The sequence below is a fragment of the Talpa europaea genome (genome assembly GCF_964194135.1).
Source record: "Talpa europaea genome assembly, chromosome: 5".
Taxonomy (NCBI): domain Eukaryota; kingdom Metazoa; phylum Chordata; class Mammalia; order Eulipotyphla; family Talpidae; genus Talpa; species Talpa europaea.
In genome coordinates this window covers 52,979,225-52,999,551 of record NC_140071.1, presented here as the reverse complement: position 1 = coordinate 52,999,551, position 20,327 = coordinate 52,979,225, and positions in this window count along the sequence as shown.

Genomic DNA, 20,327 nt, shown 5'->3' with positions numbered 1-20,327 from the left:
AACTCTACTGTACCTTTTCTTACCTCTGACCGTCAGCAGGTTAACCTTTTGCACCTCAGCTTTCTTGTTTGTAGATGTGGTGATAACATCTAGATCATGAAATGTTGGTGAGAATGAAATGAAATTATTTAGGTAAATAATTTAGCACAGTCATGTCTGGCACATCAGAATCACTCAAGTGCTTTTATGATCATCTTCGTTATCATTAATATAGTGTTCATTATTATTCCCTGGGTTACTTTTCTTGCCTTTAATTTATTAAAAAAACTATTTTCCCCAGTAGAAATTTTTACAGCAAGAGCAGTAAATAACAGGGTCATAGTCAAAAAAAAAAAAAAACAGGCTCCCCATTCACTCGTGTTTCTTAGCTAGAACAGTCCATACCACTCATTTGTTCAACAACTATTTGCTTAATATGTATATATCCCAGCCCACAATACATTTTACCCACTTTTAGCTTACTTTTTCTAAAGGATATCATGTACCTAAGAAGAATTCCCAAAGGAGCAATATAATGTTGGATTACTTAATAAATGACTGTCACACAATTTTAGCCTTAAAGCTCTCTCACAATAAAGTATAATAACCATGCTCGTTGTTAAATTGGGCATTGGGACTCCAAGAATCTAAAATCTTCTGTGCAATGTAAGTTCTGTCAGAGTGTAATCTCCATAAAAAGGAGAGGTTTCATGTTCCCTACCCCATGCAAACTGACCCCCAAACTTTCATGCTCTAAAGGGGTTCTACCATCCCTGCATAAAGACAAAGCATACTCTTAGTGTAAAAGAAGTTTAACAGAACAGTGTGCATAGAAAGAGCAAAGAAGATAATAGTTTTCCAATAAAACACCCAAGGTTACCCATTACCTTCTGGGTAAATGCCGCAACAGAGTTAGCACTAAGTGGGGCCAGTGAGACTTGAAAAATTGCTGCAAGTTTACCTTATGGCAGAGAACCATAGGAAAGAGGCAGGAAGGGCAGGGCAAGTCTGGGATTGTTAGCCTCCCCAAATGTCTCTCACCCACAACTCTTCCATGTATGTCTACATGTCTCTACTCCATGTGTCTCCTTTCATGTCCTCCAAATCCCTGGTACTAGTCCACAGATGAGAAGCAAGTGCAACTTCACAAGTCTCTCTGCCCCATGTGCCTCCTTCAAGTCTTCTCTCCAAGACCCTTCTCCAAGTCTTCTCATTGCTTCTCAGCAACACTTTTTATTAGCTGGGAACCTCCCCATTTTATGGAGGAACACTCTGTAACAGTTCTGTGATTTGAGGCAAGTCATTTCATTCCCATAGGCATCAATTTCCTGGATCAGGAAAAGATGATTTTTTCAAGTAGCCTGGAGGTTTTTAATCATTTTGGCAAAGTGGACTCATGAGTGGATGATATCATTAGTCCCTCTACAGAAACACGGACACAAAAATTCACACTTAGCTTTCAAATTCAAAAAACTCCTGACTCTCCCCGATCTACCTGTGAAACTTGGAGGTCCATTTCCATGGGTAAAGAATCCCTGGGCTAGAATAAGGCTCTCTGTTTTACTAAATTGAAATTCTACATCATACCACTAATATAGTTGCTACTCAGTAACAGGATTGAAGTGTCTTCCTAGACAATATATGTCATTCCATACCTACTTACAATTCATCTTCCACCACCTTCACTAATGACAGTTTTTACCCCAGATGTGTTGATGGGAATATAATATCTCATTAAAAACATTTGTAATCAAAACTCTTGAGCAGATCTTGAGTCATCACTTAAATTTAATTCCATGGAAACAATTAAGAACTCCCTCCAGTCACCTCAGCTTTCTAATGATTGCCACAAGGTGCAACTGGGCTCATATTCTTGAGCTTCCATTCTTTAAACTCATCTATTTCCACCAGAATTATGTGGCATTATCTTCTTCAATGAAGACAGTGGTCAAAGGAAAAATGAAAGGCCTGCCGACCACAAATTATTTGAAAGGGGTAAAGAACAGGTAGTGGGTAAAGAAGGAACAGAAGCTGTCCAAGAGACTGGACAACAATATCTAGTCATATCTTAGAAGGATATTGCAGAAGATCCTTGTTTCATGGACCCATCCAAAAGACCTCAGAGGTCAGAATAATTCAACCTCTCACACCCCACACATATTCATATTCTCTCTCTCTCTTTCTTTCTCTCCCTCTGCTCACACATAACATACACACATGGTTGCTACTATAAGCTCAAGCCAAAGCTCTGTCACAGGGAAATGGCATAGGCAGAGTGATTCTAAAATGACCCCAATGCCCCTTGCATGGTATAATCTCTCTTCCCAAGGTGGGCAGTGTCTGAATATGAGATGTCACTCCCATGATTATGTTATATTAATATGACTGAAGAGATTTTGCAACTGTCATTAAGTTCCCAAATCAGTTGACCCTGAGAGAGAGAAACTATCCAGGTGGGCCTGACCTTAACAAATGAACCTTTTGAATCTGTGTCTAAAAAAAGTCAGAAAATTGAAGCACCAGAAGTTATTGATGTGCCATTGCTGTGTTTAAGATGGAGGAGGCCATGTGAAAGGAATGTTGATGCTCTCTAGAAGCTTAAGACTATTACTGAATCATTAGTCTTGATACAGAAACATGAATATACACACTTATAATTAATAATCAATTTCAGAAAACTCCTCCTTAAAGCCCAATTGTGAAACTTGAAATTACATGTTCCACACGTGAAGAATCCCTAGGCTAAACCCCAGCTGATAGCAAGCAAAAAAAATGGGAACCTGGAACCTCCAACTGCTAGGAATTAAATTCTGCCAACAAGAGTGAGCTTGGAAGTGGGGTTTTCCCTAGAGTCTCCAGATGAGAAGTCAGTGTGGACAAAACCTTGATTTTGGTCTTGTGACACCCTGAGTAAAAAATCCAATCATGCTGTGAAGGACTGCTGACCTACTGAACTATGAATAAGAGGGTATTGTTTTAAGCTGCTAAATTTATTAGTCCTTACAAGCGACAGAAAACCAATGTAGAAAAGAAAATAGAAAGATGTTTGTATCTGGATTCTGAATAGCCAGGCACATGGAAAAGATTATTTCTTCCACCCTCTAAAAGTCAAATTCATATGCCCTTAGGCAGTGCTTGATTTGCCTAAGCAGTCAAATAAGGGTATTTTATACTTTCAACAAGTATTTATTGAGCTTCATGATATTTTAGGAACTGTATATAGAGGAATGAGTAAAATTATTAGCATTTGATTTTTTAATATTTTGAAAGAGTCTAGACCATTTGAGAAGTATAAGTGAATGATTCCAAGTGACTTACTTTAATATTGGTAGCACTATCACAGTGTCCACTATGTATAAAATGTAGTATCTATGTTTAAATATACACACAATACAATATACATCTCATAGAAATTTTATTTTTTTAAAGATTTATTTATGCATAGAACTGGGGTGTAGGCCAGAGGTGTGGGGGATGAGAGGATTTACCAGTGACAGAGTGGGGAGCAGAACAGGCAGATCTACTGACATACACTGCTGAGGGGAGCAGTGGATGAGACAGGAGAGGACTGCTGTGCTGTATGTGGGTTAGCTCGTTGGCTGGGGTTCGAAATCAAGCCATAGGGGTAATAGTGCTGAGACTTAACCCCTAGACCACCAGGAGGTCCCTAGCAATTTTATAATTTATAGCTCTGTGTGTGCTTGATGACTTTCATCTGATAACATGAAGCACCACACAATAAATAGCATTGTGATTTTTTTTAATGGCTCTGCCCTACATGAAGTGAATAATATATTGGAATTTGTACTTAATCTTGTGGTTATTTGGGATGAATGTGCTAATTTATTCACCAAATATTTATTGAGATTACTATGTTCAGACAGTCTTTTAGGCCTTAAGTGCATAAAGATTAAAAACAAAAGTTTATGTGTGGTGTGGTAACATACACCTGAAAGGGTATGATCCTATACCTCTAAATTATATATAGCATTATAAACAAATATTACTGCAATTTAAAAAAATACTTAAATCAATTAAGAATAGATGCGACTTATGAAGCTTACAGTCTAGAGATAAACATAATAAATCATATATTATACATATGTATATATATTCATACTTGTATGTGTACATATAATACACATACATATTTATATGTATCACTGTAGGGTAAGGTAAAAGGATCAGGCTTTTGTGGCCAGCCTCCCAGCCCTCCAGCATCCCTGCCTGCTGTGTACCGGGTAAATCCCAATAAAAGCCTGCAAAAAGCCACTGAGGGCTCCAGGACTCTGACTCCTCCTTTACCTCGTCTGCTGGATCAGAAAACCTGCTCTGTGGTCTTCCTGATGCTTACAATCACATATCCATATTTATGCACGGCAGAGCCTCAAATAATGTTTCACATTTAGCTCAACGTTGTTTCCTTGTAACACTGATGAGAAAATGAATCCCAGCTGAAGTTGAACTAAACCATGTTTGTTTGAGGACCTGGCTTTTTTTTTATTTTGCTTAAAGTCGCAGTTTCCAAGAACCTATTAACATTAAGTGAAGAGTTACTGTACAGGACTCTAAATCCCTTCTTATATATGAATCTTTCAACTCAAAGACAAATTCCATGCCCTCTGCAATAGTGCTGCTGTAAAACAAATAATATTTTAAAACAATTACTGGAGTTTTAGGTGACCCAAGTACCTATTATTTCAGACACAACCCCAGTCCTAAGTCAGCTGGGGCCTCCTCAGGGCAGCCTCAGCAACAGACAGTCCCAGCCAGCCTACCGCCTACATTCTAGCCAATAGCTGATTTCTTCACCCACTCCTTACTGGCTGGTCATTGGAGGAAAATTTGTATCACATGGTTGGAAACTAAGAGGAACAGCCAAAGAAACCAGCTGGAAGCTCTGGGATCAGGTTAGAGCACTGAATGTGGCAGCCCTGAGGGCCTGTACTGGAAGCCAGGCCCCAGTCCACCAAGACTGCAGCCAGCAGACAGGGCCTCCGGGGGGCCTGGACAGCCTCTTTGGGACCACCACAAATGAGGATCCCCCACTGCTTGACACGTATGTTTACTAGTTATCTTTTTAGTTAAAACATATAATTATTTTTCTTGTTTAAGTTGAGATGGTTGGAATTATTACTCACCCCACGCTCCCAAGTGAACCCACTTGGCCTAGAGGGTAGGGAATGTGTAACAATGCAACAGGGAGGAGAACAAGGGAAGAGGCCTGTGGTCTTCAGGCTTGGATGAAGAGAAATTCCTCCAAGGAAGTTGGGGGACAATAGAAACTTTCCTTAAAAAAAAACAAAAAAAACACACAAAAAACAAAAAATTCACGACTGTGGCACAGAGGAGAAATTAACTCGTTGGATTTGCCAAAACTCAAATCTCATTGTCCAACTTACTGGGTGACCAATTTGCCTGTTTTTCAGTTCATTAAAATTTTTTTTTAATTAACTTTCTCCAAATATTATGGCAAGTCATTTCCCATAAATGGTGGCAGTGTCCTTTCAGGATATTTCTCACCATTTAATTTTATTATTTTCACTTTGAGATAATTTGTAATGCACAACTAATTCTCATTAAACCCAAATCCAAAGTGCCTAAAATACAGGCACTTTGGTGGGTCACTGAAAATAAAGTTAAATGACTTTGGTGAGATTAAATCACCACAAACTGAAGGAAAACTATATATGATTTTAAACCGCTTTACCTATGTCCTGTATTTCTCCCAAGTGCTACCAGTGACATTTATCATTTGTTGAATCCCCTTCAACGTAGAAGTTTCCACAATAAAATATTTCTAATGTCCACTGCCCATGCCATGGTATTAAATGAATAGAGTGATTAATCCTAATTGTCAAATTGAATTTCAGTTCCTTAAAATGCCTCTATAAAAACAAGCAAAAACCGGTCAACTAAACCATGGCAGAAATCATCAGAAGCTGTTTACAAATCCCATCCAGTACAAACCAGTGTAAAGTTTATAGTTTGGGGGCTTTTTTAGAAATATTTTTTAATTAGATTTTGGTGTCTTTGGGATAAAACATTTTCTGGTTAAATTTGTTTCCAGTGAATTGTTGGGGACATGTCCTTGAATTAAACAAGAGGAGAGCTCACTGGAGCAGGTAGAGTAGGTTGAAGGGGATGGGAAATATTGAGGTTCTTTTATGTTCTTATTGGACTTACCTAGTTTTCCAGCAGCAATCATGGAGTGATTTGGGGAGAAAAGCCTCTCAAATTTTCCCTGAGTTTTGAAAACATAGACGTGACATTTGCTAGATAGCAATTTGGACTTACTACTTAGTTCTTCACACTCTCGCCCTATCTTCAGTAATAAGAGTAAAAATTAATATTTCACTATAATTAAGACAGCTTTTTGCATGATATTTCATATAATTATGAAAATTGCACTCAGCTGCCTTCTAACAACCAGCCTATCAGAGAGCCGCTCAGTAACTAGCCACTTAGCTTCTGATACCTGCTCTGCCAGTGTATCTCAAAGCCGCTTCTTTGGCCCACCTGCAGCAGTTTCACCTGAGATTCCCTTTAGAAGTGCAAATCCCTAGCTTTTAAGTTAGTCTTAAAAAATCTCAGTCTCTGGAGTTGGAGGTTCAGGGTCTGCATTTTCATGAAATCCTTTCTAAAGAGATCTTAGCAATTAAAGTTGGGGAACCACTGCCTGAATTAGTGCTGCATTAACCAACCTGTGTAGATAGGTGGGGAACTAATTGAAAATACAGCCCTGGATGATTCCTAAAGATCTGATAGGTCCTGAATGGACCTGGGCCTCAGGCCAATATTTTAAATACCCAGGTGAATCCAATGGGAATCTGGCTTCACCATGTGTCCTTGAAGATGTCACATTTGTGGACCAAGAGAAAGCATTTTCCACAGAGTTCTCCCCTCTCAGGACATATGTTAGAGTTACTATAAAGTTGTCTTACCCTTAGTTATTCCCTAGTAAAAAGGTTTGATGTGAATCCACGAAAATAAAAAAAAAAAAAAAAGGCTTTGCCTGAATTCAACAGAATATTTCAATGTATGTGATTAACACTGAAAGTAGGGATAGGGAAGCTAGAAGAAATTCTAGCACTGGAGTTTGCCAATACCCTAGTAGGTTTTCTCCTTTTTCATGGATAGTCTGAAATGCATTTTAATATTTTTGCAGAATTCTACTTGTAAAGTAGTTTTGCTTGACAAAAATGCATGTGCGCGCACACACACACACTCAGAAAATGATAGCAGAAGTCCATTACAATTAAAAGAGGTCTGAAGTAAGGTTTTTCTGGTGTGTCAAGTTACTGGTTGATCTAAAGACATTTCAGAGGTAGGAGTAGTCATCTTTATAGCATTAAATTGGAATTTCAGGCAAATTATTACTCACTGGCATGAAAAATAGATGAAATCTTGAATAACAGATGAGTACAAAAGCTTGAGAGGTCCTATAAACTATGGAGTGCTTGATATCAGCAAAAGATAATTAATTCTGTTAGAAACTAATAAATAAAGATACCAATATGTTGTATTATGCTTAGCACTTCTGGTACTTCAAAACTGAGAATCAATTTAAAACTGAAATTTAAGTTAACTCTCTAACTGGAAAAGCTTCCTCAGAGGTGACTCTGAACTGCCATTTCATGAAATCAAGTGCTGCATTAGAAGTAATCGCTGCCCTTCAGCTCGAGACAATGCAGTAATGGCTAGTGGTGAATGGGGGATTATCAGCTTTCAGGCAGCTGAAGAGTCAGGTGGTACCAACATTGTAAAGTGCATCAATATTTGAACAATCGATTTTCTCTCTCTTCCATCAGTCTTTAAATGTTAAAGGGCCAGAGAAAAGGGCAGAAAATGTATTGAAAGTTAGCAAAAAAAAAAGAACAAGGGCACAAATATGTGTCACTCTTCTAAGCTGTCATCATGAAGAAAACAAATTCTAAAACCCTGGTTATAATAACTAGAATTAGTCCCACTTTCTTACTTTCTGGACATAGAAACAAATAATCAACTAAAGTGAAAATATCATTTGAATATAATACTTATTTTTTTAAAAAGTGTTCTATTGGAGCCATCCCACTATTTTCAGGATTTTTTGAGATCCCATCATTACATATTCAACTAAGTTTTCCCAGAAAAATATGCTGTTTCCTTTAAATGATATTTTTAAGAAAGGGGATTGTCATATAAGGACATAAGCATAAAAAATTAAATTGTTTGAAAAACTTCCAAACCCTGTGAAATTCTCATGAACAGTTTTTATGAACCAGGCACTAGGTCCATTGCCTGGCCCTTAGAAACTGACACCCAGTGAAGAAAATAGACAGTTGAACAAATATTTAATAATTTTAATAAAAAATGGTAAGATTATGATATAGTATATAAATACTGTGAAGAGAGCTGGAATTAAAACATTTTGGAAGAATAGAATTGAAGGGCCTCCCCGGTGGCGCAGCGGTTGAGCACTGGGTTGCAAAACTGCCCGCAGCCTCTGCAGCGCCAGTTTGATCCCCGCCACCGCATGAGGGTCCCACATCCCACATGGCGCACAGACCACTCCTGCCACCCGCTGCTCCCCTCAGCAGTATACTTCATCAGTCTGCCTGCTCTGCTCCCTGCTCTGGCTCTGGTGAATTCTCTCACCCTCCTGCACTTCTGACTGTACCCAGTGCTTGCATAAATAAATAAATCTTTAAAAAAAAAAAAGAATAGAAATGAATATGATATCAAACATTCAATGACCACATCTCTAAAGAATGGTTTTAAGAAATCACTTTGCTTGCATTTATCCAAGTCAAGACTAAAATAGGCGCTTTCAATGAAATAGTAAAAAGCAGGAGAGATAAGTGGAACAAGTTTTTCATTTCATGTTGTAATTTCTGGATTTGATTATTAGAAAGAAAATACCTTATTGTAGAAAGAATATATGAACAGCATAGTATTTACTATGGGTCATAGGAACTATGACCTATGCTGAAGAGACAGAGCCAGTAAGCTCTGTCCTTAGTAGTCCACAGTCTTGAGGGGGAAAGACAGGGAAATAGCAAACTGTAATATTAAGTGCTATGATACCTAAAGCTCAAAAGGCTATTTTTTTCTTGAATTGATATTGACTAGCAGAAAAAAATCTCCTTGGCGAATACCCAACAAAAGTACAATCATAATTAAGAATAGAAACCCATACCCTAGAAATAGGAAGCAGACTTGAATGCCCATTCTTGCTTACTCTGAGTTGGTACAAATCTGGCAGGTGTAAATTTGCATATAAGTAACCACTTAAGGTAGATGCAGGTCGCTAGGCACCTGCATCCACAAACACAGGTGTTTGGGCAGCGTTTTTGAAAATTTAGCTACTAAATTACAGTCGCCTATTCTTACCCTGTGTTAATCCTGCCTTATTTTCTATTTGCCTTAAAGAGAACTGAGAATTTAAAACCATTCAAGGGTCAGTGAAACTCAAATAAAGTTAATTCCTTGCTCCAGTGGTTCTCCAACTCTGATCTTCACTATGTTAAAATGCAAATTCCTGGGTCCATCCCTCAACTCTCAACTTAAATCCACTGGGAAAGGGGCCTGGGTTTTTTGGTGTGTGTTTGTTTTTTTCTTTCAGCCACCTTAGGGCATTCTGACAAAGACAATTCATAAACCTCATTTTGAGAAACACTGCCTTAGAGCAGGCCGGTCAAATCAAATCTATCATTTTGATCCAAGAGTAAGATGATAAAATGTCTTGGCCATGTATTTATAATTTAAATTATTACAGTTTTACATTAAATATGACCATTCACTCTTGTTATACAAATTCAAATTAGGATTATAGTGTGCAAAGGATCATTCTCCTCTTGTCTTCCTCCTGAGTGTCACTGCCCACCCTATGCTTTTAATCACTGGTGACCAATCCTTCCAGATCTGTTCCTATACATATATTTCTTTACATATATATATAATATACAATTAAGTCTTACTTTGTTTTAATTTTACAAAAGTTACAACCTTATTTCACTCAACAGTGTGTAGAAGTTTTCCAGCTTAGAATTTGCAAACATTTCCTTTTTTTAAATGTGTTATTTAATATTTCAATATACTTTCACCACAGATTTGTTTAATTTCTTCCAAGAGATGCATGTTTGTTATTGCTCCCCCCTTGATCCTACAGCAAGGTTTCAGTGGAACATTTTTCCATCTCCTTCTATGTCCAAACATGTAAGGATTTCTTGGAGATAGCCACCTATGAGTAGAATTTCTGATTCAAAAGTTATATACATTATGAGTATTGCTTGCCTTTAGATATTACGCTTTTACCGTTACCTGATCAAAATTAAATATTACCATTTTTTAACCAGTCTGATGGGGGGGATGATGTCTTATTTTTAGCCTGTGTTTCTGTAGTCATTACTAGATTGAGAATCTTGAGGAATATATGTGGCATCTGTGTTATTTCTAGGAACTGCCCACTTCCCTACTTACCTGCATTTTTTCTCATTGATCTGTAGGCATTTAAATAGTGTGAATGTTAACTCTATCTGTGAATTAATGAGAAAAGTAAGAAAAAACTAACAATCATGTAATACTAATATAATCGTTGATATAACCACCGATATTATAAGCATTTTCCCCTTTTTTTAATGATGTCATACAGAGCTATTCTCTATTATCTGATGAAGTTTCACTATCATCTATGGGCTCCAGATCTACTTACTATTTCGTTGTTGCTTCTGGTGTGCATGGAGTAAAGGAGAGAGAGCAGAGGAAAAGTTGATTAGGGTTTTCTAACATCAGAAACATGGTGGTCAGTGGTACCAGTTACTGACATTTTATAATGACAGAAATCGACTTTCCTGGACATGTCCGTAAGTAGAAAGTAGAATTTGAGTTAGAACAACTTAGGGCTGAGGTCTTCATATAAAAGGAGATTGATGATGGGCTTGCAAATGGAGGAGTCAGCCTGTAGAGAAGAAAGGATGGGTGAAGTTGGACAGGTGAAGGTAGAAGTTAAGGAATTAGAGGCAGTTTGTGCTGGATGACATGGAAGCAAGACTCCAAGTGAGGAGATAAGAGGAGAAGGGACGAAAGTCCTTTCCAGTTGGAAAAAGAACTACACAGATAGGAGTAACAAGAAAAGTCAGGCTCCACATTGAGCATTTTCACTTACGAATTTGAAGATGAGAGTCACGTTCGCAGTCCTCTCTAATTGTCTCTAGTTGTTCAGAATTGAGTAGAAAGTTACATGTCTCTTGATTGTTTTTCCTGTAGTCTGGCTCTGAAAATTATCAGCAATGTGAGGCAGAAAGAACTAATTTTTGTTTTTGGCAGAGGATTTGATGGAAATCTTGATATTTTTTATTCTCTCATTATATTCATCTTTGGGTCTATCATTCTATGCCAGCTTGCTAGGACAGGGCTTATGCAAATAAATGCCCAACCTCATTTAATCTTTACAGACTTTTTATATGAAGATCCAGTTTTACTGATGAGACTTTAAGAATTTAGCAAGTTGTTCAAGCTAGTACCAGAGTCAGATCCAGCCCAAGCCTGCTACCTTTGGATCGCTGCCCCTCCTGGCCAAATGCACTGACAGAACCTCTTGGCTTAGAGCATTTTGCAAATGTGGTCCCACCCCCCCCAACCCTCCCCCCCCTCCCCGCCCCCATTTTGGAGATAAGGAGACTGAAGTTAAAGGTAACTTTCACAGGCTTACCCAGTTAGAGGAATTTAACTTATATAGCCTAAAAGTCCAAATCCTTTCCAGAAGATAAGTTTAAGGTAGTGCTCCTCCCAGGGAACCATATGAGGTTTACATTCAACCACTAAACTTATGCTCACATTGCTGGCTAAAGAGGCACAGCCTGAAGGTGACTTCCTGAAAGGAAAAAAAAAATGTGTAAGTGAGTGGGAACTGGGCAGAGGATAGAATATGGAATTTTAAAAGAAACGGGGTGGGGGGGGGATTACAATCTTTAAAGAGTTACCCAAGATTGTAGGATGCCTTGGGGCGTCCAGAATGGAAAGGAAAGAAAAAGTTCCCCTTTAAGGGATCTGGTTAAGTTCAATACATAGAAACACTTTCCTTCAGAAACTGCAGGGAGCCCAAAAAGCCTGAAAGAAAAAGACCATGCTCTCCAAAGGTGGGCCTGGCTAGGTGTAGGAGGAAAATGGAGTGAACCTTAATCAGAGGAAGTTCAAAGGAAGAACCAGGTCCTGGAGGGAAGGAAAACAGGGAGGGGCCTGCCCAGAGCAAAAGTGAAGCCTGAGCTAAACTACAATTTATGAAATCTCTCCATAGCCCTAAAATGTCTTGCATCAGAGCTTGATGCAGTGTACTCTGATTCGCTATACAGCATGGGGACAGTAATGCTGCAGAATTAAATAGAAAAAGTCAATAACTCCCCAAAGTGCCATCTTTAAGGGAGAATTTCTTCTTAGCTTAGACGCATGGTCATTAACAGCAGTGGCATAACCTGCAGCAATGCCAGGAATGTGCTTCCATGTGCTGGCTGCCTCCCTGGTAACTTCTGCTTCATCATGACCTGACCCCAAGCCCTACCTCCAGTGGTTACAATGTGACTCCTGTTCTCTACCCACAGCTTCAGAACAGAATCCATCCAGCTTTGTTACAGGACCTCAACCCCCCAAAAGTGGATCCTTTGCCCTCTAGGGAAAGATTTCACCAGAGCATGGCAGGTGTAGATGAAACCAGGAAGGGCTTTATTAGAAAGACTCATGCATGAGAGAGCCATTGTGGGAAAGGAGAATATAACCTTGGCTTTCCAAAGAGAGTTAGGAGGAGATATTTAAAGGGTGACTCCCTGAGGCAGGGAGGAGGGGAGCAGTGCATAGCTTGTTCTGGGTTGGGCTACCCCTGGGCTTGCACAAATAGCTTTTATTCCAACCACGCATGCGGGCTCTCTGCTTTCTCCCTTGAGGAGAAGATGAAATAATCATTAATCAAGATCTAATGTGTAGTCTTATCAAGGTGCCTCATGGTCAGTGTAATGGGCAGAATTGCTTGCATAGGGCTTGCCAGTCCAGGATTTAAGCCACCTGTTCAAACAGGACCGGGCAGCTCAACCTACGGACTCACACTTTCCTTTACCAACGCTGTCTTAGCTTCTGCCATTAACCCACACTGCCCTCCTGATTCTCCTAGTCCTGACTCTGGTGCTTCCTCAGTCACTGTCCGAGTTCATCACTAGGCTTAGTAACTTACAAGAGAGAAATGGTCAGATTGTGCTAACATGGATTGGATCTCAACTGTGACCTTCAGTCTTTGTGAAGCAAGAGAAGATGTCTAGGTTTACATATGTAACTCTATGTGTGAATAATATATGTATCTATGAACACACACATATTGACACACACAGTGTCGTCAGCAGCTTATTTGAAATTGATTTCCCAAAGGGGCGATGAAAATTGAAAACTTCATCAAAATAAGACAACCTGAGTAGCGCATGTGGCCAAAACCATTAAAATGAATGAGACAGTTATGCTCCTGGCATGGGGCCATGCTGCTTAGGCTGCAGCGCTATCACAGCCCTCTGGTTAATCAGCAGCCCTCCAAGGACAGCTGCTATTTGGTCGGTGAATGCATTTCTGTTTGGCACATATCGTCACATTGTTGAATACTTGAAGTATGTTGTTAGCAAAGCAGACACAGAGGATTATATTCTTAGGATTTGACCAAGGCAAAGCTTACTAGAGAGCATTTTTCTTTAGAAACCTTATCTTGTGCTGTTAATGGCATCTGAGCCAGCATGTTTTCCATTCATGTGATTTACCAAAAAACAAAAGGATATTTGGGATGTCTAAAATGTTCACATTGGTACATCCACCACTTTGGAAAACAGTTTGTCAGTTTCTTAAAAAGTTAAATATACATCTAACATAATAACTCAGTCATTTATCCCCTACATGTTTAGCAAGGAGAAATGAACGCATATTTTCATTCAAAAACTTGCACCAAAATGTTCATTGCAGACTATCATATGTCTATCAATGTCTACCAATAAATGAATGGATGATAAGCAAATTATGGTACACCCATACAATGGGCTACTACTTGGCAATAAAAAGGAATGAGTTATTGATACAAAAAAGCAACATGGATAAATCTCAAAATAAATTGAGAGAAGCAAGGCAAATGAAAAATATATCTTGTAGTATTCCATTTAGATCAGTTCGCATTTTCTGGAATTTTATATTATACAACATAAAGCAAGTCAGCAGTTGGCTGGGGTACAAGGAAACAAGTTTATTAACTTGATTTTGGTGATGGTTTCACAGGTGTATACCTATGTCAAAACTTAGAAAATTCTAAACTCTTAAATACTGCTTATTGTATTTCAATTGTAGCTCCAAAGGTTTTGTGTAAAAAGTAGGGAGTGTGTGGATAATAGAGAGACTGTGTAAAAAGTGGGGAGTGTGTGGATAATAGGGAGACTGTGTAAAGTGGGAGAATGTAGATAACGTAAGTAAAGTTAGTGTGTATAACCTTCTATAAGGAGTTGCTTAAGAAGACATTTAGTGGTTAATTCAGATAATAGAAGGTGGTTTCTAAAAAGTTAGAATATATTTATTTTGCTTTAGTAATACCTCTCTCTACCATCTTTACCTCTTCTTGCCTCTTCTTACCTCCTGCCCCCAGCCCTCTGATTGACTAAAAGTGTAATTATTCAACTGGAGACATTTTGGTTTCCTGTTAGGGATTATTCAAAATTAAGAGGGAAATTTGAAGATGAAGATGAAAGAGAATTAATGGAGGAAGTAGTGGTAGATGGAAATTAGAACATGGATTGGGAAGTTCCCTTTGACAAGAAGGAAGAACACTTGTTTCGGGAGACAAAAGCAATGGGCAAGTGGAGGGGGTAGAAAGAGACATGAGCACCACTTCCCAAATTATCTTCTCAGGGTTACTAGTGGATTGTCTTGTGATGACAATAGAAGATAGGGCAGATCAGCTAGGGTTTGAAAGTAGTAGAGAGTTTGGGATTGGTCCTACAGGAAGTCATTTGGGAGCTGACAAGAGGTAAAGGGGGGGTGAGGAAACTTTGATAAAAGCAAGACCAGCATCTGAACTCACCTACAATGAACTTTTGTGGTGCCCACCTACCATGGTTTTGTCAACAATACTGGTGGTATTCAATTAATGGTGGATTTGGTTTCTTTATTTTAATAGTGAAAATTTTATGTTTACAATTCGCCAGCTTATATAATCCCAATTTTGTTGGCAACATCCAAACTTTGTAGTCATGAGCCAGTGGAACATACTTTGTCTCCCTCAGGTATGATTTGGGTGTTGACCTTGGCCACATCAATGTCATAGAGATTCACAGCCTCCTTGTCTGGGTGCTCATTAACTTTAACATCCACGGTGAATACAAGGGTGTTGTCTTCTTTCGTCTTCATGTCCAACTCGGGTCAGGGCACTTGAATCTAGTGGTCAGATTCATTTCCTATGGGAATGTTCTTTCAAGGTTATTTAGGCTGCTTCAGCACAGCCATGTCTTGGGCTGCCAGAAGGTGGGTGTGCATAACAAATGGATTGTGGACACTTTTCAGTACTGCCTTCTTGGCCTTTAAAGCCTTTACTTTGGATTTTGGAGAGGCAGAGCCTCATAACATCAGCCTTCCTCCTCCGTTTTCAGCACCATCTTCACGAAAAAACTCTGCTTTCATTTTCAGAAGGAGAAGAGTGTTTTTATCTTCAAAAAAAAGTTGAAGTTTGTTGTTAGATAAATAAATCATTAAAAATAATTAAGTTGCATTTTTCAAAACTGCTCACAAATTTTCAAATATGGGCAATAAGTGTATTTAAAGAAGTACTTGAGGAAGTATTTTGTCTCCCAAGCATTCATTTTACTGTGTAGTAACAGTATTTTTATAACTATAAAAAAATGTTATTGTAATCATCTTTGCTAACATTTACTTTCTATTTTTTATATGACGGGCACTGTATTAGGGACTTTAAATATATTAACTTATTTAATGCTCATAGCACAGTTATACATGTCGCAAAGGAAAAAAATGGAAGCAAAGAGAGGTTATATATACAGCTAGGACTCAAATTTCTGGCTCCAGGGCCCAGTGTGTCTATTACTGCTTTTGTGAGCAGATGTTTTCACAGCACATCACATCCAAGTAAGTAGGACTGGAGGATTGTAAACAGAAAGCACCTTTCATTTTGTCTCCCACCAGCCTTTATTTACTCAGTAGGTCTAGTTCTGCCACTACCCTGAATGAAACTTAGAGCAGTCTCTTGACTTTCACAGTCACTCTCAGTAACATAAGATCCTACACTTAGTAATCTCTCTCTCCAGTCCAGAGCACAACTAAAACGGAAACTTTATTACGTGTTATTCCTTTCCCCAGAGCAGGACTAATACACGTTAGCAGCCTATAGAGGCGGAGGTGGAAGGGGAGTCAATCTTTATCTCCCTTCCTGACCTTTCCCTTAGCCTTCCTCCTCTGTGTTGCTAGCTGTGGTTTGTGACACCCACCCTCCAGGGGCAGAAGGCAGGAAAAAAGCTAAAGGGGCAGGAAATCTCTCCCTAACTAGCAGCAATGAGATACTAGTTTTCTCTAGCCATGGGTTGAAGTGGAACATTTCTCAAAGGCACTTTGGTGGCTTTTTACAATTTCCCTCCCACTATCAGGGATTTCTCACCTGCAGTACCCCTGAGTAAGGACTGTCCTGGTGATTATCATCTTCTTCCTGAAATCCCAAGATATGTGACAGCTTCCTTCTGTCAGTGCCTTTCAGCTGTTCTGGAAGTTCTCTTGAATAAGACTTACGATGACCGACCCCCACGCCCCCAACCAGGTGTGCTCTGAACCATGTCTGTTTCCTGAGAAACTTTCCAGCACCATTTGCCCTGATGGACTCCAGTGGTTCAGGTCACCAATAGAGTCACCACCCCTTTGCTCAGCCACCCCCTTTAATCTTCCCCATAGGAAGTAAGGAACACTTTTCCACCTAGACCATAAACTATAGAGGATACGGTTTCTTAGATTCTTGAAATCCCTTATAACTTGACTTGATACGAGGGAAAGAGTAACTTCTACTCATCCCATTATGTTTGGTGGAATGGACAGTGCAGTTCTTACTCTTTCCGAAATATCTCCTGTGATCTTCAATCCTGGTGCTTTTATTTCATTTTACTGCAAGGGTTAAAAGTTGGAAATCTACATCTCTAATAAGAAAGTTCAGCAAGTTCAACCCAATAGAGTTCCTATACAGTATTAAAAACCAAATCAATACAAAGTAAAAATCAAAATCAACAAGCAACTATAAACCAGAGACATACTACGTGGGGTGGGGAAGGAGGGACCGGGAAAGGAAGGACTAGAGTCAAAATAAGGGGGGGGGGGTGCAATTGTATGGGGAATATAACCAAAATGAAAATGCATACATTGTGCAAAGATGAAAAAAGATGTAAGAATTATATAAAATAAAATATTTAAATAAAAAAACTTAAAAAAAATAAAATATTGAATTCTGAAAAAAAACAAAACCCAAATGAAAATGAAGAAAGGGAATCATTCACATAGCAACAAGTTAAGGGTATCATAAATAAATCTAATTTAATCTATATAACATTAAGATGGAGCGTCAAAATATTTTTTGAAGAATATAAAACAAAGCTCCCAATAGAGAATTATGCTCTGAATTGTAGTGAGGAAGACAATGTCATAATGTCAGTTTCTTTCTCTGACATTATCTATAAATGAAGCAATTTTTCACCAAAAAGAAAGTGCCATAAAATGTTTGTCATTTAAGAATGATGCAAGATATATACAAAATATGAAACAGCTAGCAATACTGAGTAATTCCAAACAAAGAAAGAAAGAATGGAAGGCTCGACTTGCAGGATTTTCAGACTTAAAGTTATGGTGAGTCCTGTGCCATAGTCTTAGTGCAGGAATAAGAGAGAGGAATTAAGGAATTGTACAACAAACCAAAATTAGTTCCAAACTTTGATGAGAACTTGTTATGAAATGTGGCATTAAAAACCAATTTAAAAAGATAACTCACTCAATAAACTGCATTAAGAGGATAAGTAAAAATAGATCTCAGCCTCAAAATAGTCAGAAACATAAGTCCCATGAAGAATAAGACTTAAGTATGTTAAAAGCAAAAACAAGACTCTAGGAATAAAATATAAGAAGCATCTTTTGATTTGGGGGAAAGGAAAAGATTTCTTACATGAGATATAAAAAATACAAAACAAAGAAAGATAGAAAAGTATAATTATGTTAAAATATAAAAAAAACTGTCAGTCAAAAGACTACATAGCCAAATTAAACTTCTACCTTATCATTCAGAATAAAATAGAGAAAAATATCAACAAATTATATGGACAGAATATAAAGAACAGAAAACCTGGGTAGTCAATAAACCTATAAAAAGATGTTCAATTTTATTGAGCTTTGAGGTATGCAAATTGAAATAAATTCCATTCTTTATACCTTAGATTAGAAGTAACTAAAAAATGTAATAATACTAAGTATTGGAGAGAAATAAAATCCAGAAATTTCCACTCATTTGCTAGCTGGAGTACAAGATGATACCAGGGCAGATGACAGTGTCTAATGTTTTACCTTAAAGTGTGAGGCAAATAAGACAAAATGTTGGCATTTTATGAAATTTGGTTGTTAAATCAAGAGTCTTCATTATATCTAAATTTAAATTACTAGTTTATTTTGAAATAGCTTCAGACATAAAACAACATACAAAAATAGGGCAAGAAATTTCTGTGTGCACTTCCCCCACATTCCACAAATGTTGGCATCTTGCAGTACAATGACCAAAATCAGGAAACTCATAAATACACCACAAATATCTAATTATCAAAATTAAACTTATATTTTGAGAGTTTCATTTTAAATGCTGCGGGAGTTGTAGGATGACTCAGCCAATTTTGCTATCAGCAAGGAGAAAATGTCTTCCTTGGCATGAAGTATTTAGAGACACTGCACAAGTAATAGAAAATATTTCTCCTTTTCCTGAAGATATGCAAGAGAGATTAGTGTCAGATAAGGTCTAAGAGAAAAATTTTATTCTACTTAAATACAATATAACATTTATGTATGTAAATGTAAATATATAGATGCACGAATGTACCAAACAGAAAAGTTTTATAAGAAAAGTCATTTTTAGATAATACATCTTGTTTTTTTTTTTTTAAACTATTGAAATTTTAGAATATGTGAAAGGGTGACTTTTTCACTTGAAGCAACAAAGGAACTTAAAAAACAGATACACTTAGATTGTGAGTATTCGGAAGTGAGACCTGGGAGAGAATATTTTTTAATAAGTAGCTACCGCAGTTACTCAGTCTCTCTTCCTCAACAAATGTTTGATTATCCCCTCCTCCTATAAGTCACTTTCTAAAATGTTTTCATTATTGATGCAATTGTCTAGGTAATTAAGAGAGCAACCAAAATTGGAATTTTTCTTCTTAGGTGAGGATTAAAGAACTTTACATTTCTATGGTTTAAGTGCATGGAGATTTGATGATTGGAGACTAGAGACTTTTTCAAGAACACTTTCAGGCCTCTGGCTCTGTGGTCAAAGCTATGGTTCAACATCAGGGAAGCTCATGCACACACACCCCTCACCTGGAAGACCCCAATGTCAGGGTGCAATGACTACTCCCACACAGGCTAAAGTGACGTTTTCCAATTTGCTAGTTGATAAGAATCACTTGGGATATGTAAAGATGCCAGGTCCATGGACTCTACCTTAGAACCTTAGAGTCAGAATCTCCAGGGGAGAAAGAACCTCAGAATCTACACTTTTTACAACGTCCCAGTCGAGTTTTATAAGCAGGAAAGTCTGGGAAACCAGAGTGGAAGCTATATCTGGCAGGCTTGCTGCCACCTGGCTGCGCTGGTGAGGTAACCTCAGTGCGAGCTGGTGATATTGGCATAATCATGTCCAGAGCCAAGAGGCTGGTTGTGTGCCACGGTGGAGAGAGGATGTGCTAGGGACAAAATAGTTCAAGAGAGAAGGGGGAGGGAGACAGGGCAGGTCATAGAGCCATCCTTTCAGTAGTCAATGCGCTCCCATTCCATTCCATTCATTGCTCTGGGCTCCCACCAGGCTGGGTCCCTCCCCAGGCCCACCCACTCATCAAGGTAGTGGGGGAATTTGAGAGAAGGAAGTGCCTACTGGGCATGCTGTCTGTGCCAAAGTCATCACTACTGTATTCTATCGCTTTAGAAAGGTGTTATTGGTAAAGGATTCTTCCTGTAACAACTGAGGCCAGTTACTAGCCTCGGGGGATAATAATTTGTGCCAGCAAGATGCCATAAGTTTGGAAAATTGCTCACATCACGGGCCTTCAAATCTCAGTGGT